The 21968-nt window shown below is 39.4% G+C and overlaps 2 long non-coding RNA genes across 2 annotated transcripts in view; one reads left to right on the top strand and one right to left on the bottom strand.

Moving 5' to 3' along the window:
- LOC141351464 (uncharacterized) overlaps positions 1-21968 on the top strand; it is a 461703-nt gene that overhangs the window by 331405 nt on the left and 108330 nt on the right. The window lies entirely within an intron of this gene.
- LOC129432534 (uncharacterized) lies at positions 11171-11980 on the bottom strand. Its single transcript, XR_008640178.2, has 3 exons — positions 11894-11980; positions 11626-11718; positions 11171-11375 (listed from the first exon to the last, which is right to left on the bottom strand). It is a non-coding gene; the product is annotated as an uncharacterized lncRNA (long non-coding RNA).

Below are 21968 nucleotides of genomic sequence, written 5' to 3'. Positions count from 1 at the left end.
CACAAATCATTTCTGATGCCCATCTACAGAAGTCAATAATGATCGAGTCAAAATAAGATTAGCATTATTATTTAGAAACTTCTCGTCATGTTTTCATAATTACTCATTCGGGTGGCGTCCCCTTTTGGATGGAGTTGCGCGCGGACGTGGATACATGGGTGCACGCGTCAGTGGGACTGCTTTGTCGCTTTACAAGCGTAAATTGGGTAACTACATTGCATATAGATCTGTTTTTTGCCGCTATTATCTTTGTTAAGGAATACACTAGTTAACTGCTAAAATTTAAACTTGAGATTTACACCTGGGCACAAAAGATTTACACTGGATCACATGCCACAGTAAAGGGGTGTGGCGACACCGCTGTCTTTTGCTGCGTTCCAGGCAGGCTTTTAAACCCGTGAGTTACTACTTCAAAACCATGACTCACGACCCTATGCGTTCCAGGCAGCCTGTAACTCGTGTTTTTACAACCTTCTACCGGTGAAAGTGTACTGGAACGGCAGTTAAACCCGTGACTTCCCACCCGTGAACTCGTACTAGATCAATGTACTCCCAGTTCAGAGTCGTGAGTCGTGGTTTTGAACTCGTAAGTTACGGGTTACCGGTTGCCTGGAATGCAGCATTAGTCTATCCTCCCTGCTCTGCCCGTTCGTTCTCCTTCCTTTTGTTTTCTGGCGCGCTCCACTCGTTTCCATGGTTTCTCGCGCTGGTTTCGCTGCAAACTGCGCGCAGCCAATTGGCGTATAAACATCATCACGTAGCATTACGGCACATTGTTCATGGGAAATGTAGGAAGTACTCCCAGAGGGATAAATGACCGAGAACTAAGCTTTATGTATCTTGCATGCAATGCCTCATGCATCACCGGCCAAACTGGCTAGTAAGTTTTTATTAACACCCGCCAAAATGAATTTTAACCCGCATTTGGTGGGTTGGCGGGTGTTAATTTAGAACCCTGGTTTTATGTAACAACAATGTTAAAATATTAGGTGTGGTTACCCAGATTAAACCTGGACAAGGTCTTATTTATATTAGGACATTTAATGAGGTTTTTTTTTAAATATAACTTACAAAATACATTACTGGTGTGCATCTTGAGACAAAACATTGGCAGTGAAATATTTTATGGCAAAAATAGAAATAATTAAATTGATGAGACCAGGATTAAGGGAAAGAGTGTAGTAGATCCACCCTCCGGAGCAGAGGGGGCGCTAATGCACCTATAAGCTAGATGCCAACCGCATTAAAAGAAAAAAAGAAGACAGGCTTCGTTCGTTTTTGGACTTGGCAGTGGAGCCAAACGTTTATCGGATGTCTGATGGAGCAGAAGCCGTGGTGCTTAAAACTGCTGATGCAGATGTTTAGCATGCCGTGGTGCTCTTTAGGGCTACTGCTGTAGGCACAACAGAACGGAGAAATGCTGGATGTTTTTAACAGGTTTCTGCAGCGGCTTTATGTTTCTTACATTGCATGTGTGACACTAAAGCTTTGATGCCCATTGTTCTGAGTTTTAAACTTTCTTGCAAAATAAACAACGGACCCCATACGCTAACTTGTCTTTACCACGGAGCAAAATCAGGGTTAAGTAACCAGTTTTCATTAAATGTGCACTTCCCCATAGCTAAAACTCACACTTTTCTCCATTTACTTATACCCGGTCCACGCACTTTAGCGAACTCCCCGCAAACTTGTGCTTTAGTAGATTCCACCTATTCAGTTTTTCCTGACACATGATACGAACATGTATAAAACAGTTACAATCTTCTGGGCGGTGTTGGTTGGACAACATTTTAAGACCTTTGATACCCGGATTTAAGACATTTTAATGCTTATTAAAGGACAAGTTCGGTATTTTACACTTAAAGCCCTGTTTTCAGATTGTTTATGATGAAATAGAACGGTTTTGACTGAAATTTCGACATTTGCGGCTGCCCCGAGAATTTTTGGGTGTTTGTGTTTCAGCTCCTACCTTTACAATGTGTTTAATGGTGCACTGGAACAATCCTTTCTAAAATGCATTAAACTTTCGTTTACAAAGACGTGAAACTCACCGAGTGGTCAGGGGTGTTCAATGATATGCTCACACAAAAATCGCGTTAAAAGATGCTTTCCAACAGCTGTTTTAGCATTCGTTGTTAACTTGTGGACCTATTTTTCCAAACGCCCCACACCGTACATTCTTCCGCTTAGAGTTTGAATAATAGACACTCCAGCCCAGCTGGTGGCGCTAATACGCCATTGCCAATTGCAAGAATAGAAACAAAGTTCCCGGCGCGGAGTAATACCGTACCTCACAGCACAACTAATACAAGTCAATGGAGTTGTCAAAAACTACGATAAAACCTGTTGGAATGCGTATTTTGCAGCGATTTTTGTGTGAGCATACCAGTGAACACCCCTGACCACTCGGTGAGTTTCACGTCTTTGTAAACAAAAGTTTAATATGCATTTTAGGAAGGATTGTTCCAGTGCACCATTAAAGGGGGGGTTTAATGGTATTTCAAGCATTCTGACTTATTAACACAGTTATAGAGTTGTTTCCTCATGCTAAACGTAGGCAAAGTGTCAAAAATGCAGTTGGGCGTGTTTCAGAGTATTTCTGTGCCGAATGCACTTCGCCAGGGTTCGTACAAGTTTCGGCTAATTTTTTTCGATTACGGTTCTAACTGACGTTTCAGGGGTTTTCGATACGTATCACCCCGCCCAGCCGTCAGTCAGCGGGAGACGCTAGAGCTTGCTAACAGCTTATCACGCCACTCAGCCTTGTTTAATTTCAAAAGTCAACAATGGCACAAGAAGAAGTGTGTTTTTGGATGTAAGGAGAAGACATCCAGCCTTATGGAAACAATGGATATAGTTTATTATCCGGATTAGCAGCGGAGTTTTGCGTGTGCGTTTGATGCGGTGGATTTTCAGAACCGGGTCATGACGAGTTACACGTGGTAAGTAAGACTTCTGTCTTATGTTGGAAATAGGCGCGTGTATATTATATAAATCACACGAACATGTAGTGAATCATAAGTTAAAACAGTGTTGTATAGTGTTGTATGACTCCTACTCGCTCCTCCCGTGTTATAACTCCTCCTTCTTCATTTTTTCGTACGTTATCGGAAAGATTCGTTAAAGCTAATCTTTCTTTTATAAATCTGATTAAACTAAAGACTCTTCAGAGATATAAAGGATGTCATACTACTCCATAGGTACTCCAGATTAATATCAAAAATGCAGAAACAGCATGTGTTACGTGAGCTTTAAACCTATTGTAAAGGTAGGAGCTGAAACACAAACACCCAAAAATTCTCTGGGCAGCCGCATATGTCGAAATTTCAGTCAAAACCGTTCTATTTCATCATAAACAAACTGAAAACAGGGCTTTAAGTGTAAAATACCGAACTTGTCCTTTAAGGCCTTATTTCATACTACGGAATTTAAGACGTTTTAAGACTTTTTAAGGATCCGCGGACACCCTGCGGGTTGATATACTGAAAGATGATCGAGATTTTCTCCGGGAGAGACTTAAAGAGGGTAAAACTTATTTGAGGACATAACAGCTTTAAAAAAAAATGGATTGTCATAACAAGAGGAAACGGGAGTCAGATATAACCGATTCCTCATCCTCGGATTCCTCATCGTATTCTGAGCCAGATTCTGAGTCCCCAGAGGACAAGAAAGCCAAGAAGAAGTTAAAGCAACACCAAAGAGTTTTTTTTTCCTTAAAATAACGTTTCCAAAAAAGTTTCAGTGGTTCATCCACTCAAAACAGGGTGAATGGCACTTTCACATTCGCTTTGCAGCCCTCTATCGGCCAAAACCGCACTAAAGAAGTTTCCAACCGTCGGGTAGTGGTCCTGTAGTTCGAGTGAAAACTACAAAAACTTGTTTTACGGCAGACCTACAATCCAATCAGAGCCAGCTATGCTGCAGTATTTACGACAGTGGTAATGAACAATTACACTTCTAACCTGTAGGGGGAGCAAAGAGCAATAAGTATTTAGTGTTGCTTTAAAGTTCCAGCCCAAAAAGGCAAAGAAAATAGGAAAAAAACTAAGAGGTATGCAATAAGTCATACTCAAATTTACAGTGGTTAGCCTCTAATTGGGCAGTAGTTAAAAACACTTTTAACAAACTTTTCAATCACTGGCTGAATCCGAAATTGCATACTTACTGAGTAGGTACTGAATTTCACTGAGTACCTACTTAACGAGCGTTTGGACAGCATCCAATTCAATTCAATTCAATTTTATTTATATAGCTCTTTTCACAATAGTTAATTGTTTCAAAGCAGCTTTACATTAATAGAAGCAGTGAAAGCACAGAAAAATGACAGATAGCACAACATAATACACGTTAGCATAAGCAGTCGACATTATAAGCGAGCGTATTACTAATGTAACGTCTAGAAGAGGAAGCTAAGTTAAGCCCAAGAAGGCTGCCTCCCCTGGGTAAAAAAAACCCTAGGAGAAAAAAACCCTGGGCTGTTTAGCCGAGGAAATAAAAAAAAGTCCTAGGAGGGAAAAACCCTTGGGAGATTTATATATATATATATATATATATATATATATATATATATATATATATATATATATATATATATATATATATATATATATATATATATACACACACACACATATAAACAGATAACATACATCCGCCATGTTGACGTTATCATGTGACCTATAACGTAGTAGACTTGTTCAAGTTCATGTGGAACCACAAGAACCGACAGGAGGATGACATACCGCGAGTGCGACTCGAAATCAGACTTCTCCATATGATTTAGGGGAATTGCTCTCACGGTACTTTGATGACATCCACTTGTTGGTTCTTGCAGCGGTGCATGAACTCGAACAAACCTAATAACAGGCATGTTTGCATCAGTAACTTGACAACTCTACTACGGTCTTTGTCAGTGTTACAGATATTATATTACACATTATTTTATAGTGGACAAGAATAAGTAAAACAAGCAGTCTGTAATTTAATATGTATTGTCAGATGACAAGTGATTATATACATTTTAGTGAATCAATGATGCTCTTTTATTTACCTAAAACAACAGGAAACATGAATTTAAAAAGTGAATGAACAATACTGTAAATGAAAACGTATAGAAGTGAATACCATATGAAACAAAACTTTATTCAAATGTATTTTCTAACAAACCATCACATATTAATTGCCATCTCAACACAGCTTTGACAATTCTGCAGCTTTATTTTCATGAATCAGCTGAGCACTTTGTGGGATATCCTGGTTCTGTGCGTGAAGTCAGGGATTTCTCGCCTAATGATTTTATGAATACTGAGGATTCGGAAATACTACTCTGTTTACGCACTGTTTCCCCTACTACATTTCCCATAAGTAGGCGGTTTCGGATGATACTTAAGTAAACGTGCCTCTGAATCTTGCGAGAAATAGTCCAAAATCCCGGCATTTCTCGCCTACCCTTTTACGTATACTGAAGTTTCGGACATACTATTCGTTCGCCTACTGCTTTTTGCCTACTAGTATGGCAGTATGCGGTTTCGGATTTAGCCACTATGTTCTCTAGTCTATTCCACATTACACCATGTGGTGTTATTTTTGACAATTAAAAAACAAATGGCCACAGATCTAGTTCCCCTCCCAACTAAATGGTTTAAAATTTATCCAAATATTGACAAATTCAGAAAACCCCGGAAGTAAACTAAATCGCCATTACTGCAGTGGTAATCACTCTCCTGAAAGTAGTTATGTATGATTCCTTGATTCCTTTATACCTGAATTTCACAGGATTTCATCTACATTGTTTATGTATAAACCAAGTTAGAACACAGACCTGTCAAAAATGTGACAAATATATGACAAATAGTTTTATTAGCTCCGTTTGTGACGGGAATGTAATGTTTTCTTATTTTTGTTTTATGAATAAGCAAATGTTAAAACTGTGAACTGTAGTACAGTATTATTACTAGGCTGGTCTGATTAAACTGGATTCAATCATTAATGCTTTCTTTTGTTTTACAGTCAAAACCCCTGATGACTCCATCCGCCGCTACAACATGGTGTTGGAAAAGATTAAAAAGGAACCATCAGCAAAGCCGAAGCATATACAAGGCTTGGGGTCGATAGAAATACTATTGTGTTTCAGGCTCCGATTGCAGAACTTGCAGCAACTAACCCAGATCTGTTTAATACACTGAGGTCATCTTTTAAAAGAAAGGACAGTCTGAAAAGGTTTGCTGAAACTTGCAGGGGTTTTTGTGAGCAAGAGCCTACAGCTTCAGCTATCCTAAAGAAAAAGGATAATGGATCCTTACTGGATATTTACAAGAAGTAGTTGTACTGCCATGTCTTTGTGTAGTTTAGTTTTGTTCAGCGTTTAATATGTCATGATATGGAGGAGTCCACATCAGTAGCTTTATACTGTACATTAAAAGGTGACTCTTTACCAAAAAAAGAAGTCAAGCTGTTTGTAAAACATTTTTTCTTTTCTTTTTTGTAAAACAGCTTTATGATTTTGAAAAGTTTTCAGATATACAGGCACTTAAAATAAAGTTCATGGTGTATGTACCGATTTCCTTCTCAGTTCTTTCCAGCTGTTGATTCAACTGGTTTATACTGTTTATATATATACTGAATAAAGCAGTAAAAGTTAAGATCAAAGTCCATCTGTGTCCACAGTACATTGTTTGCAACGGCTTGAACCTTCACTTTCATATTCATGTCATTTCCCAGTTATGCCACATTGTTCATAAGTGTTTCAAAGCACCAAGTCACCACTTTAGTTGAGGGGCCACAAACATGATGAAGTCATTGATAGTTTATGCTTAGTTAATGATGACCACTTTATTTGAATGCCCACAGAATTTGTATGTTCCCAGTTATGCCACATTGATAGATAATAGTTAATAATGGAATTCATGATGATTTATGTACCACCCCTACTGTAGCTTTATCCACAGTGGGTGGTAAAGACAGATTTTTTCTGAACAAAGAAAACCTCATGATCATGCGTAATAAATCATAATTCATGATGATGTACTCCTCTGAGTTAATGTTTTAATTAATGTGTTGTTCATCCATGAAGTCATGAATGAAAAACGTTTAACTTGTGTTAGTTCCTGATGATTCATGAGATATTAATGCATGAATGAATGCATATTTCATGCATGAATTTATACATGAATTCATGATAATTCATGTACCATTACCGTAAAGTGTTACCGCTTATTCAATAGATACTAGTACTTATTAAATAGATAATAGTGCTTATTCATTAGATACTAGTACTTATTTATTAGATACTAGTAACAAAAAATTAGATACTACTGCTTATTTATTAGATTCTAGTGATTATTCACTAGATACTAGTACTCATTAAATAGATGCTAGAACTTATTAAATAAATACTAGTATCTATTCATTAGACACTAGTTCATTTTAATAGTATTTAGATACTAGTATTTATTTATTAGATACTAGTGCCTATTAAACAAACATGAGTACTAATTCGTAAGATACTAGTACCTTTTAAATACATACTAATTCTTATTTATTAGATACTGGTATTTATTAATTAGCTACTAGTACTTCAATAAATAAATACTAGTACTTATTCATTAGACACTACGGGCCCTATTTTAACGATCTGAAACGCAAGTCCGAAGCGCAAAGCGCAAGTGACTTTGTGGGCGGATCTTGGGCGCTGTTGCTATTTTCCCGGTGGGGGAATTAAGTCTTGCACCGGGCGCAAATCAATAAGGGGTTGGTCTGAAGTTGGTTCATTATTCATAGGTGTGGTTTGGGCGTAACGTCAAATAAACCAATCAGAACGCTATCCAACATTCCCTTTAAACGCAAGGGCGCATGTTCCATGGCGGGTTGCTATTATTAGGACGGATTTGACAGGCGCACGCCAGGAGCGGTTCACAGCTGAGGAGACCGACGTTCTTGTAAGAGCAGTCAAAGACAGAGAAGTTGTTTTGTATGGGGATGGGAGAAACCTGCCCAAATCAGCGTCGGTTAAACAGGCGTGAGAGGAAATAGCCGCAATTGTCTCATCAGCTGCGCCAAGCACTACAATGATGTCAGGAGACGGGGGGATCCCAAGCTTGCCAGCATAAATCGGGCACGCCGGGCACACAGGAGGACATCGCTGCGTCCACCCTCACCGCTGAAAGGGTTTGGGGGCTTTGAAATCGGACACAAGAAACGCAAGCAAGGTCCAACCCCAAAGTACACTTACAAATCAAGTTCACATACATGAAGGTTTCTTATGAAAACATTTTAATTATTATTTAGATAAAATAAACGTAATACAGCCACACAACAAACTTATGAAAATATTTTAATCGTTATTTGCATGATAATTGTTTAACGCTGCCACACAAAATAAATAAAAACTATCACCACAATGCTCACCACAATGATTTCCCTTATCTCATGTATCAATATTTTTTATTGTTACAATTTATGATTTAATGATTTCCCTTATCTTATATTTTTTATTGTAACAATTTATGATTTGCAAAAATAACTGTTGCATCTGTGTAGATTAGATAAGCAATGCGCGTTGTGCACGCTATACATTATGGTCAAGCATGCGCCCTTAAAATAGCATAATGAACCACGCGCAACGCGCCACTGACTTTAGACTAGGTTTTTTTTGGTTAGTAGCGCAATTGTTTTTTGAAACTGCAAAATAGCATAAGAGATGGTTTGCGCCGGAGCACGCCTCTTTTTTGCGCTGAACCGCCCAGGGAGCGCAAGTTCATTCCCCAGTTTGCCGACATGCGTCTGTGGAGGGAAAAACCCGCTGTGCGCCGGTGCAAAATACGAAATGATACATGCGTCACTGACAAAGTCAATTGCGCTGGGTGCAAGATAGGGCCCTAGTACTTTTTAATAGAAACTAGTAGAAACTAGTAAGATTTATTTTAGTATTAAGATTTTTAATTTTACATTACAGTGGCCATTTTGACTAGTCATTACATATGACAGGTTAAAGGTATTGTGACTAGTAAGATTAAAAATGTTACTAGTAACTAGACCTGTTTGAGTCGTGACTCACTCGGATCTTTAACCCGGATCTTTAAATTAACTCATGAGTCGCGAGTCTCCGGTGTCATTAACCCGGATCAGTTGAGTCCTACTACAATTCAATGTAAAACCATAAACAGCACCACCACACACACAAACTTCTTTCAACATTATTGATGAGACTTCGCTCGCACCACAGATCCACTCGTAACCGGCTGATCTGCACAAGAACTGACCCGAGATTCCCACTCAGAGCTGGAAACATTGCAAACTCGAGAGACCCGTGGATCCGCGCGAGCCGCGAACTGACCCGAGATTCTCACTCAGAGCCAGAAACAATGCGGACTCGAGAGACATGCGAATCTGCTCTGATGCGAGAATATCTCAACTCGTAATCGGCTGATCCGTAACCAACTGATCCGCCGGCTGATCCGTAACCGGCTGATCTGCGGGAACTGTCTGAGGACACAGTTTTTTTTCTATATTTTCTCTATATTATTATGCTATTGTTATTAGGCTTATCTTTTAAATGGTCGAACATACACACCAAACCAAAAACCTATAAGCATGTTATTTCAGAAGTGAAAGGCTTTTGTTGTGGATTTGCTTTTGAGGAGACTTCAGTTGCTCTATAGATCCACCGGCTCCGGCTGATCCACGCGAATCAGCCGGTTAGTGGATCTATAGAGCGAGTCTCATGTCCATGGTCTGCAAGTCTGCAATGTTTCCGGCACTGAGAATCTCGAGTCGCGTGGATCAGCCGGTTACAAGTGGGTCTGTACTGAGTTTCCTTGGCAATTTAGCAATACTGACTCAAGTGACTCACACAACCCGGATCACTTTAGTGAGGGACTCACAATAACCCGGATCTTTAAAAGGAATCGAGTTTGCCAGGCCTACTAGTAATGTCATGGCTGGTTCGTGATTTGTGTGTTGCACTTATCCGTTTCACCTGGACGCTCATTGACTCATAACACACCACAACTGTCACATGTTTTATTGTCTTTGTATTTATATGCCTTTGTTCTGTCAGCCTGTGCCGGATTATTGTCATTGCAACCCTGTCTGTTTCCTGTGTTGATGTTCCTGTGTTCCTGTATTCACCGTGTCAGCCCTCGTGTTTTTATTATTAAATGTTATTTATTTTGAACTTTGCGTTTGCGTCCTGTCACTCCTACCCAGTCATGACAGAATAATCCGGCCAAATCGGACGCAGCAAGTTCACGGAGGGCGGCTCCCCCAGGAGTTTCGTCAAGGGGGAGTAGTGACATCGGGGTTCATTCCCCATCAGCCCCAATGTCTCTTGAGGACCACCGTGAACGATCGCTCGCTCCTGCGGGAGGAGGGTCGGCCCAGGCGGTCCCCCAACGGTTGAGTCGTCGTCGACGGTCCCTCGGAGGACCACCGTCCTGCTCGCAGGGGGATCCGGAATGGACCACGCCCGATCATTTCCCCGGGGTGGCTACCGAGGGAGGGTCTCCGTTTCCGCGAGAGGATGGGAGATGACTTCCGGGGGCATCTGATCGTCGACGATTCCCAGGAGGGGGGTAATTCGTCTGCCTCGGTTCTCGGAGCGATTGCTCCGGTTCTCCTGGCGCAGTCCGGCCCACCGTCCTGTTGGTCTCGTCCCGGCGGCTGCCGGCTTCGCCAGGGTCCCCAAGCCCTCCACCCCTCCCTTGGACTCTCGCTACCAGACTTTGTTTTTGTTTTGTTTTTAGGTGAGTGTCTGGTAGCCACTCGTAGAGGGTGGGGTTATGTCACGGCTAGTCCGTGACATGTTTTGTGTGTTGCACTTATCCGTTTCACCTGGACGCTCATTGACTCATTACGCCAACACACCACACCTGTCATATGTTTTATTGTCTTTGTATTTATATGCCTTTGTTCTGTCAGCCTGTGCCGGATTATTGTCATTGCAACCCTGTCTGTTTCCTGTGTTGATGTTCCTGTGTTCCTGAATTCACTGTGTCAGCCCTCGTGTTTTTATTATTAAATGTTATTTATTTTGAACTTTGCGTTTGCGTCCTGTCACTCCTACCCAGTCATGACAAGTAACTATTGTAAAAGACACTAGTATCTAACATATAAGTACCAGTGTTAAATAATACTTACTAGTATCTAATGATTAGTTATAAGGCAAAATATGTTCCATAAATCTAGGTAAAAACATTAAAAGTCACCTCCTTCCTGATTCTGCATCAATAAAGTTTATGCTTTTATTTATATTATATACAATTAGTATTTAAAACAAGTTATATCTGTATAGGGTACAGACAAGTGAGCATGAAGAATTGGCATCATGTTATTATAATAACTTAAGATTATTGTTCTCTATTGCATTCAGTTACGACCTGTGAAAACAATACAATATTGTTATATTGTAATATTAAATTATGAATGTGTGTATAAATAAATAAATACATACGATCTAAACAAAATGCTGGGTTATTTTCAATCCAGCTTTGGGTCAAAAAGAGACGAGCCCAGTAGCTGGGATGAAATTAACCAAGAAAATGTGTATATTTGACCTAACAATGGGTTAAAACAACCCAGCATTTTTTTTTAGAGTGTATGTATGCATAAATAGAGAGCAACATGTACCTGCAATGTTCGTATTTCCTGAAATACCTTCCCATCAGGCTGTGTTCTCCAGTTTGCCAAATATTCTCCTTGACTTTTTCCCGCTTTGCTTATCTATCAAATAAAAAAATAAAAAAATCACAAGCCTGAATCGTCATATATTATATTATGACACTTATTCTATATTTAGACTATTCACAAATTTTCTCTGTCTAAGAAATTAAAACAATGTTACATTTTTGTCTGGTCTTCCCTCTCTAAAAGATAAAAAGTGGTCAGTATACTTAACCTTGTCCAAAAGCTTCTTTAAGATATTTGGGTCACTGACATCAGTGCCAGTGTCAGCTGTTACCACGATCCTCACCACACTTTTTCTCACAATTTCTGTAAAATAAAAGGCACTTTAGAGCATGAAAACAAATACTTATTTAATTTGCCAGAAAAGCAACAAAAAGCAAGATACAGTACTTGACTTCATCCTAAAATGAAAATCCCTGTTATTATTTGCTGATGGCATTCTTAGATCTTCTGAACCAAAATGCATTTTTTGTGATGTTTAGGATTTTTGGGGAACATATGTGACCCGTCACGGAAACCAGGGACACAAGTCGGCAGCACAAGTTTCGAGAAAATGAGAAACAACGTTTTTTTTTTCAAAATTTGTGATTTTCGTTTTATTGCAGAATCTGTTATTTGAGATCACGAAGAAGCCTCTCCATGTTTGAGATAGCAGTTTTTGTATATTTAAAGCGTACATTTTGCGGTTAAAATAGGCTTGTTTTTCCGGAGATTCTAGAGTGCAGCGGGGTGCGTAATTGTCTGTGTATATTTACATACTGTATAAGCTTGTGTTTTCACCTCCGCCCCCAAAGGGAACAGCGTGACTACTAAATAAGGATAGTTCACCCAAAAATGAAAATAATGTAATTAATGACTTACCCTTATGTCATTCTAAACTCGGAAGACCTCTTCATCTTCGGAACACAGTTTAAGATGTTTTATCGTTAGATTTAGTCCGAGAGCTTTCTATCTCCTTCGTTGAAAATCTATGTATGGTTTCCATGTCCAGAAAGGTAATAAAAACATCATCAAAGTAGTCCATGTGACATCAATGGGTCAGTAAGATTGTGTTGAAGCATCGGAAATACAGTTTGGTCCAAAAATAGCAGAATTACGACTTTATTCAGCATTGTCTTCTCTTCCGGCTTGAGCGTGAAGTCACGTGACTGTAGTGACGCGGCTGCCCTGTTCCTCAGACATGTTTGCTAAGTTTTTTTTTTCAAACTTATAGCGTGCATCTCCCCAGACTGTAAAGCTCGGGCGCACAAAACAAAAGAAAAATTAAAGAAGCTGGGGCGGAACAAATAACAGTCAGCCGCATTGTACGTCAGCCGCGTCACTGACTTTATGCGGCGCCGCAGTCGGATGACGTCAAAGTACCGCGAGAGCTCTTCAAGAAATCTTGAGTAGTTTAATTTCGACTCGCTCTCGCGGTACTTTGACGTCATCTCTATGTCAGTTCTTGCAGCGCAGCATGAGTCCAAACCCACAGAAGTTACACAGAGATCGTTGTATTCTTTATGTAATTGGCTACATGCTTTGTCTATCAATATTTTCCATTAAGTTATTGGCTGATGGAGGAACGAGCGAGCGATTGGTAACATCTCTAAAGGACGTCACGTTTTCGACAGCGCGGTTTGGATGATCTGTAATACTACCTCCCTATTGTAAATACAAACTTTGAAGGCGGCGGGTTCATGTGTTTAACGGAGTGTAATCTCATATACCCTTACATGTTACGTTGTAAATAGTCTTCAGATTGTATATTATATTGTATTACCAGACATTCATGCGAAATCTGATGTAAACAATCTATATTTCACGGATTATACGCATTTGTGGACAAAAATGGTCATTGGATAATCTGAAACAGACTGGATTCGACTTGTGATCCCCACAAAGGTAAAAAGAGTCATGTTTATTTTTGCATGTTGTTATTTGGTCATAAAATACTACATATCATGCTAGAACATCTGTATCTCAAAACGGCTTTACAGGGGGTATGGCTTAGCTTAATGAGATGTAAATGAGCCCTATTGTCTCCCTCAGTTGGAAAGAAGAGTCCCTTTCGTCTCGATTTTCTCAGTTTGAGTATTTCTGAGTTCCTATATTCAAATGGCCACAACTTCTCCAAATCTTATCAGATTTCCACGTGTTACACATCGTTGGAAAGCTTAGAAACTGCACTTTCAGAATATGTGAATAACTCAAAATGCCCCAGATCCGACTTGTGTCCCTACTTTATGTGACTGGTCACATATGAGATGGATGGTGACCCCCTCTTCTCAAGCTTAAAAAGGATGCCAATGCATTATAAAACAACTCCACGTGACTGGTGCCATATACACTATAAAAGTATTGGGACGTCTCCTTTTAATGAACAGGTAGAATTGTGTGCATCTAATTTGATCGCAACAGTTTGGATAAGAACCATTTTCTAGTCCAGCATGACAGTGTTTCTTCCAAGTAAGCAATTTTGCTTTTAAAACACACCTCTGGCAAAACAGGGCAAAATTTGGGCTTTTAGTGAAAATTTAACAGATGTCCAACCATAGCCCTCCCAAAAATGAAACACATAAATAAACTAAGCCAAATGCCTTGTAATTACTAACTTTATACTCTACATTTTACAAGTTATTTTGGCAGACACAACAACATTCAGGTTTATTTTTTCTAGAAGTGGGTTAATCATAACCTGTCTGTATCAGGTCTATAGTTAACCTAGACGGTGAAATTATTGCTACTGCTTGCTGGGTATGCACAAACCAAGGTTCATAAAGAAATGTTTAATTCTGTCTAGTGTGGAAAAGCTTGACTGGTCTGTATGAAGCCCAGACCTGAACCCAGCTGAACACATTTGGTATCACTTGCAGGCTTTAATCATTTCAGGATGAACTAACAATTTAACTATGAATTAGAGAAAACATTTCAAAAATGATCTTACTGTTGCAAAAAACTCCTGCATAAAGTCCATTCATGCAACTGCTCAAACCCCATCCAGTAAATGAACAGTTTCGCACTGTCAACTCATTTCCAGTACATGCAATATTACTCATCCATATTGGCCCAACAAATGGACCCACATATGACAGTGGCTCTCCAGTTGCACCACAGCCCAGCTCTTTACACACAACTGCAGCTTCATCCAGACCCCAGCCAGTGTGACAAACTCCACCCCAGTGATCATCATAAAGAACCTGAAGTCTGCCATCACATGGACTTGTACCACCTACCAGCTTTATATCTGCAGGAAAAATATATATATTTAATATTAATATAAATAAAATACTGTATATTACTGATTCACATACAGTATCATTGTCTTGTATTATTATGAGAGCTTTTTAAAAAAATATATTATTTTAACATACCTCGACAGATGACTCCAGCATCTTGTCCATGACTGCAGGTGCTTGTTCCTAATGCCTTCGATAGACAATTTTTTACTGATGGCTCATTCCCAGAACATATCAGATCATCTAGCCACACGGGTCCTGAACCCTGCCCAAAGAAAGCTCCGGTCTCTGCTGCTATAGGAGTCCCACAACTCATGCTATTACACACCACTGCAGCGTCTATTAAATCCCAGCCAGCATCACAAACGGTTCCCCATTCATCATTATATAAGACCTCCACTCTTCCAGAACACACATTATCCCCATCTACCAGCTTAACATCTAAAGGAGAGTGAATGAAAACCATAAGTAGATGTCAATGTGTCCAAGTCATTCTTGCCATTTTTGTATATCTTATAACTCTGCTTATCTACAGACAAGAAAAAATACTTTAATTCAGATTTTCTGTAAAGCCATTTGCAGAGAAGTGGACAGCACTAACTTGAGCGAAAGTAGCAAGTACACATACTACTGGTCAAATTTTTCTCACTTATTAGTAGACTTGTGAAGACAGATATTTACATAAGTAAATATGTATATTTAAAAGCAAGTACTTTTACTTAAATATCAAAGGTAATTTTTTATTGATGCATTGTTGTATGTAGTAACCTACTAATAATACCTCATGCCTCTGAAGCAACCTGCTGAATGCACATAGAAATGAAACAACTGTACTGACAAAAAAGAAAGCCACAAACCAGCCATCTTTATAAACAACCCTATAACAGTTACAAGATTACATTTGAATTTACAAAATAATGCACACTGCCATTATTATAGTTTAAAACAGTCAGTTACACTCTATCCAACACCCTCTAAAAATGGCTGGGTTATTGTTGGACACCACAATACAACAAAATTGACAATATTGGAATATTGAATATTGTTGTTATCCAACCATGGGTTATAATAACCCAGCAGTTGGGTTCAAACAACCCAGCATAGGGGTCAATTTTTACTGTAGAAAAGTGTCACCTTTAATAAATGGACTATTCCGGTCATCCCTGTCATGCAGTGCCTAATGGACTGTTCCAAAACTTTTCGCTAGAGTGTCGCGAAGTGTCGGAGAATAGAGCATGTAAATGATAACAGGAAAGAAGATCGGCTGAAGATTGTAAATAGTTATAGTTTAAATAATAATTGATTCAAATCAAAGGAGGTTTTATTGACTATGCATGTGTGTGCATTATACACATGCACAGTATGTGCTACACTGATACTCTTTCCCGAATGCAGAGGAGTCTAAAGTCCAGAGTATAGTCTAGTTTTTTACGTTTACGGTTGAACGCACAGCCTTGGAAAGTAGTTTTTTTGACTTGTACGTGTACACAGACTTTTGATGCATGCGCATTCAGGCAGACCCCATATACATCCAATGTAAATATTGGAAATACCTAAAGATGTGTATAAAAAAGGATGGACATATGTAACTTGATGGCTTGAGGTTAAGTAAGGGTGTTTTCACATATACACTGTTTAGGTCGGCCCAAATGACGTGTCGCTCCGAGTACGGTGCCAGGGTGTCCGCAGATCCTTAAAAAGTCTTAAAACGTCTTAAATTCCGTAGTATGAAAATAAGGCCTTAATAAGCATTAAAATGTCTTAAATCCGGGTATCAAAGGTCTTAAAATGTTGTCCAACCAACACCGCCAAGAAGATTGTAACTGTTTTATACATGTTCGTCTCATGTGTCAGGAAAAACTGAATAGGTGGAATCTACTAAAGCACAAGTTTGCGGGGAGTTCGCTAAAGTGTGTGGACTGGGTATAAGCAAATGGAGAAAAGTGTGAGTTTTAGCTATGGGGAAGTGCACATTTAATGAAAACTGGTTACTTAACCCTGATTTTGCTCCGTGGTAAAGACAAGTTAGCGTACGGGGTCCGTTGTTTATTTTGCAAGAAAGTTTTAAAACTCAGAACAATGGGCATCTAGTGTCACACATGCAATGTAAGAAACATAAAGCCGCTGCAGAAACCTGTTAAAAACATCCGGCAATTCTCCGTTCTGTTGTGCCTACAGCAGTAGCCCTAAAGAGCACCACGGCATGCTAAACATCTGCATCAGCAGTTTTAAGCACCACGGCTTCTGCTCCATCAGACATCCGATAAACGTTTGGCTCCACTGCCAAGTCCAAAAACGAACGAAGCCTGTCTTCTTTTTTTCTTTTAATGGCGGTTGGCATCTAGCTTATAGGTGCATTAGCATCCCCTCTGCTCCGGAGGGTGGATCTACTACATTCTTTCCCTTACTCCTGGTCTCATCAATTTAATTATTTCTATTTTTGCCATAAAATATTTCACTGCCATTGTTTTGTCTCAAGATGCACACCAGTAATGTATTTTATAAGTTATATTTAAAAAAAAAAAACTCCTTAAATGTCCTAATATAAATAAGACCTAGTCCAGGTTTAATCTGAGTAACCACACGTAATATTTTAACATTGTTGTAACATAAAACCATGTGTTTATTTTATGCACATTATACATTATTTGAACCAATTATTATTGTCTCATCACTATTGTCATCGTAAATGCTTTGGCCCACTTAGCTCTATTTTTATTACCAAAAAATATGATTACTTGATCATCATCCTTACCAAAATAATTGTTAGTGAAACCCCTAGATTGGTTAAAACATTTTAAAATTATGTGATTTTAGTTAATTATAATACTATTTTTCTTCATATATTTTATCATTGGGGATTTCTTAAAACTTCGTATGACTTTTTAGGTGAAAAACTGGTAATATCAGCAAAGTGTAAAAATCTTGTCTGATCTTATTCTTGTGAACCAGTCTTGTTTCATCTTGCGAAACAAGTGTCTTGTCACACCCCTAGAAAATACTGTTTTTTGTTAATAAAGATAAAAGGTTCTAAAAAACACATGGATGCATTCACACTGGACTATAAAATTGGACTTCATTGTAGTGATATAGGTCTTAAATTTAATTCATTATAGTCTTAAAAAGGTCTTAAAAAGTCTTAAATTAGACTTGGTGAAACCTGCAGAAACCCTGGGTGCGTTTGGGTCAGTGTGAACACAACAGCCGCACTCGGGTGCGCACTAAACGGCCGCTCCGAGACCGCTCTAAACAGGTGGTCTCGGAGCAGCTGTTGCCGAACTCTGGGGCGACCCACCTGTGGTGTGAACACTGCTGGACCTCGGGCCGAACCAAATACAGGAAGTTCTCCACATGTTTGAGCCACGGGGCTTTCGTTGTGACGTGAGCCGGGTGTTATATTGTGGGTTAACAACAAACAAGCCAATCCTGGTCCGTTTCATAGAGATTCTGTCTCCTTTATGTTTGAGCTGATGATTTTATAAATGCATAGCTGTCCTCCACACACAAATAGTGACATTACGGGCTTTTTAGCAAACGGCTCCGTGAGAAAGGCTTTAATAGAACAGCTACGCAATTTCGTGTTAAAGCAAAGAAACTTCGCAAAGACGTGCATCGTTTATCTCCACATCTTGATAGCTGCGCTCTCCCTGTCAGTCTGGTTGTCGTGGAAACGTGGGGGTGGTCATGAGACGGTAAGAGCTGTCAGAGACCAATGACAGCGCTGACCGTTGTCACATGGTGTACGGTGCGGCATTTCGAGTAAAGTAAAATATATATATATATATATATATATATATATATATATATATATATATATATATATATATGTGTGTGTGTGTGAACACGGACCGCACTAACTGAAAAATGATACAATCTATTTTGGTGCGATCCGAGGCCGCACCACGGTGCGCACCAACATATGTGAAAACAACCTAAATCATGGGGTAATTTTCTTTTTTGACTATCGCTTTAAGTTTGGGGACTTGTATTTTAAATTGATTGGGATGCGATAACTCAGTCGATCTATTGCTTGTGCCACTCAGACGTTCATGTATCCGTGCTGCATACATCCGAAGGTTTAACGAGAGCAGATTAAGTTAATGACTTTCGCACAACCAGGCACGGTACAGAGCAATCAAAATAGGCAAACGAACCAGTCTTTATGCATTCAGGCACGTTTTTTTATAATCTGAGTTTACCCTAACAGGATCATTTTTGTATGCAATTACAAATATAGGCTACTAAGCAGTCAGACGAAGGGTTGAGTACAGACTGTCAAAAAAACACAGAATCTGTCCTACCTCGACAGATGACTCCAGCATCATTTGAATGATCACAGTCGTTTATTCCCCATCCACGAAATCTGCACCCTCTTAGTAACAATTCACTCCCTATACAATGAACATTATCCATCCATATTGTTCCCACACCAGGTCCAAAGTAAGTGTATCTTTTTGGTTCACCACCAGCTGGACATCCAACCTCTTTACACACCACTGCAGCATCATGAGTACCAAAGTAATCCTGACACACTGTTCCCCATAATCCATCATGAAGAATCTCCACTCGTCCAGAACATGAGTCACTGCCATTCACCAACCTAACAGAGGCTAAACATGAATAAAGACAAGTTATTAAAAATGCCAAAATGTTTTTGTCAACTCTGTGAATAGTTACTCATGCTGACTAATGCTGTTTCAAAAACGTACAGCACACTGTGGTTTTGTCTCTGGAACACAAAAAAGGACTTTAAAAAAATTAACATCCACATGCCAGTTTAAAAATGTGGGATGGAAAATGCATGGGGTGGGTCCAAAACATTTACTGGAGTAGATGGCATTATCTTGTATTGAAAATGACATCTAAAAACAGCCTAAAAACTTTTTTACTCTGTTTTACTCTGCTGCATACATCAGAAGGTTTAACGAGAGCAGATTAAGTTAATTACTTTCGCGCAACCAGGTGAAAGTAGATAAGGAATGAAATGGAGTTTAAATGATACGGACTCTAAATGAGCCAAGTGGAATGGATTATTAGACCATTCCTCATTTGAAATGAATTTGACTGACGCCGTTCGACAAGTGAACACTGCAAACATTAATGCTCAATTCTGACTTTTTTGCTCAGATTTGATTTTTTTTTGACTGTTCACATTATGTGGCTAAAATCAGACAGCTGTGTGAACTGTTCGTGGTCCTGAACTGCATGGCATGCGCAAAAGAACAATACTACATCACACGCAGCACACGGTTATACGGAAATAAACGTGCAGACTACTGAGCAGGTGTTGTGGACTTCATATGGAGCTGCGCAGACTGGCCAGTTGGCACGCTTTATCTCAGTTCTGTGGGAGCGAACAATACGAGCCGAGGCCGTCTGCTCCCGGGTCACTTATACGTCTGTGATCTAGGGTTGTGCCCATAGACGATAGTATCGTGTACCGACGATCTTCAGACATATCGCCAATGGCAGGCTTTCATGACGATAGTCATGACGATAGTTGGCGAATGGTTATTATTATCATCATAGTTTTACATTAACATCCACATTGCATGCTTTTCCTCACATGAGGGTTTTTGGGCTTTGCTTTACGCGGAGAACTTGTAAAGAGAGAATTCCTTCTTGCACGTACCTGCACTTAATGCGCGTGTCTTGGACTCCTTGTGTCATGAACAGCTGCGCTTCTCTCTGTCTTACGTGCACGCGCTCTCGCATCTGTCCGAAGTCTGAACAAAAACTAAAGTAGTAATCCTCATGTCTTTGTTTTGTTTGATGCGTTTCATGCGAGCTGAGGCAAACTTTACTTTTACTGACTTACTGTCCGAAGTCAGATCACTAATCCTGTTTATGATATGCATTATAATGAGTTCTAGCAACACGTCCCTCGTGTTTAAAATATGATTGTGTTTAAAATATGATTGCGTTCCGCTGGACCAATGTGTTTAAAAAGGCACCTCTGAGAGCACCACTGCTTGACACGTGTAGTCTTCTGCAACAGCACCTAACAAATGCATTTAATTGTTTGTGTATGTGCGCGCACCTGTGTGTGTGCGCGCAGATGCATGTTTTTACAGTTATTAAGTAATCATGATTAGGGTTTTAATGACCCGCTCGCATTAATAGCATCAGTTTTAAGAAGGTTTGGGTCATGACGGTGTTGCTTTTGTTCTTTTTTGTCCACCAATCAAGTGACTTGTTATAATGAGTAAAAAAATTAACTAATAAAAGAACGAGTAAACTACTCCCCCCCCCCGATACTATCGTGTATCACCGATCTCACAGGCTGACGATAGGACGATCTCAAAATGGAGCATATCGCCCAACACTACTGTGATCTGAACAACGCTTTAAGGAAAGTCAAACACACTTATTTGTGTGTTAGGGGATTTCATGTTTAAGGCGATGTGCAACAGAAGGTTAATATTTAATGTCTTTAATGTTTTTAAGTGGTTTCGCAAACATGCAAATTTCCGTAATTATGACGCACATCAATCTAGAATGACGTAAAAGTTGCATGACTTCCGATATGACCGTTCAGACTGAGGTCACATTGCAAAACATCTGACCTGTATCTGATTTAGAACCACATATGGAAGTGGCTCAAATCAGAATTGAAAAGATCAGATTTCATGTGGTTTGATTTTGATGGCAGTGTGAACGTAGTCTCAGAGAAAAAGTGAGTGGCTCCAATATCATTGGTTTTAAAACCTGGGTGGGTCTTGTCCTACCCATATACAGTATAATGGTTCCAACACCCATGGGTAAATTAGACTGTCTTCCACACAAATAGTCTTTCAATCTTAAAGGTTCTGTGGGCCTCTTCTATGTACTCTGACCTTTAGTTCTTTCCATATATTTTCAATTGGACCAAGTCTTGGCCATTCTAGTATCTTAATTTTCTTTCTCTGAAACCAAATGAGTTTCCATGGCTGTCTGTTTGGTTTAGGGTTTACCCATCATTAGATGTGTCTTGGTAATGAGACACTATTTTATTGGCCATCAGTTGGAACTGAACCATCTGGTATTATTTGGACTGACAAGGGGCAGGATTGCTTTTATATTACTGAC

The sequence above is a fragment of the Misgurnus anguillicaudatus genome, chromosome 1 (genome assembly GCF_027580225.2).
Source record: "Misgurnus anguillicaudatus chromosome 1, ASM2758022v2, whole genome shotgun sequence".
In the NCBI taxonomy this organism is placed as follows: Eukaryota; Metazoa; Chordata; class Actinopteri; order Cypriniformes; family Cobitidae; genus Misgurnus; species Misgurnus anguillicaudatus.
This window is presented reverse-complemented; position numbering and strand designations above follow the sequence as displayed.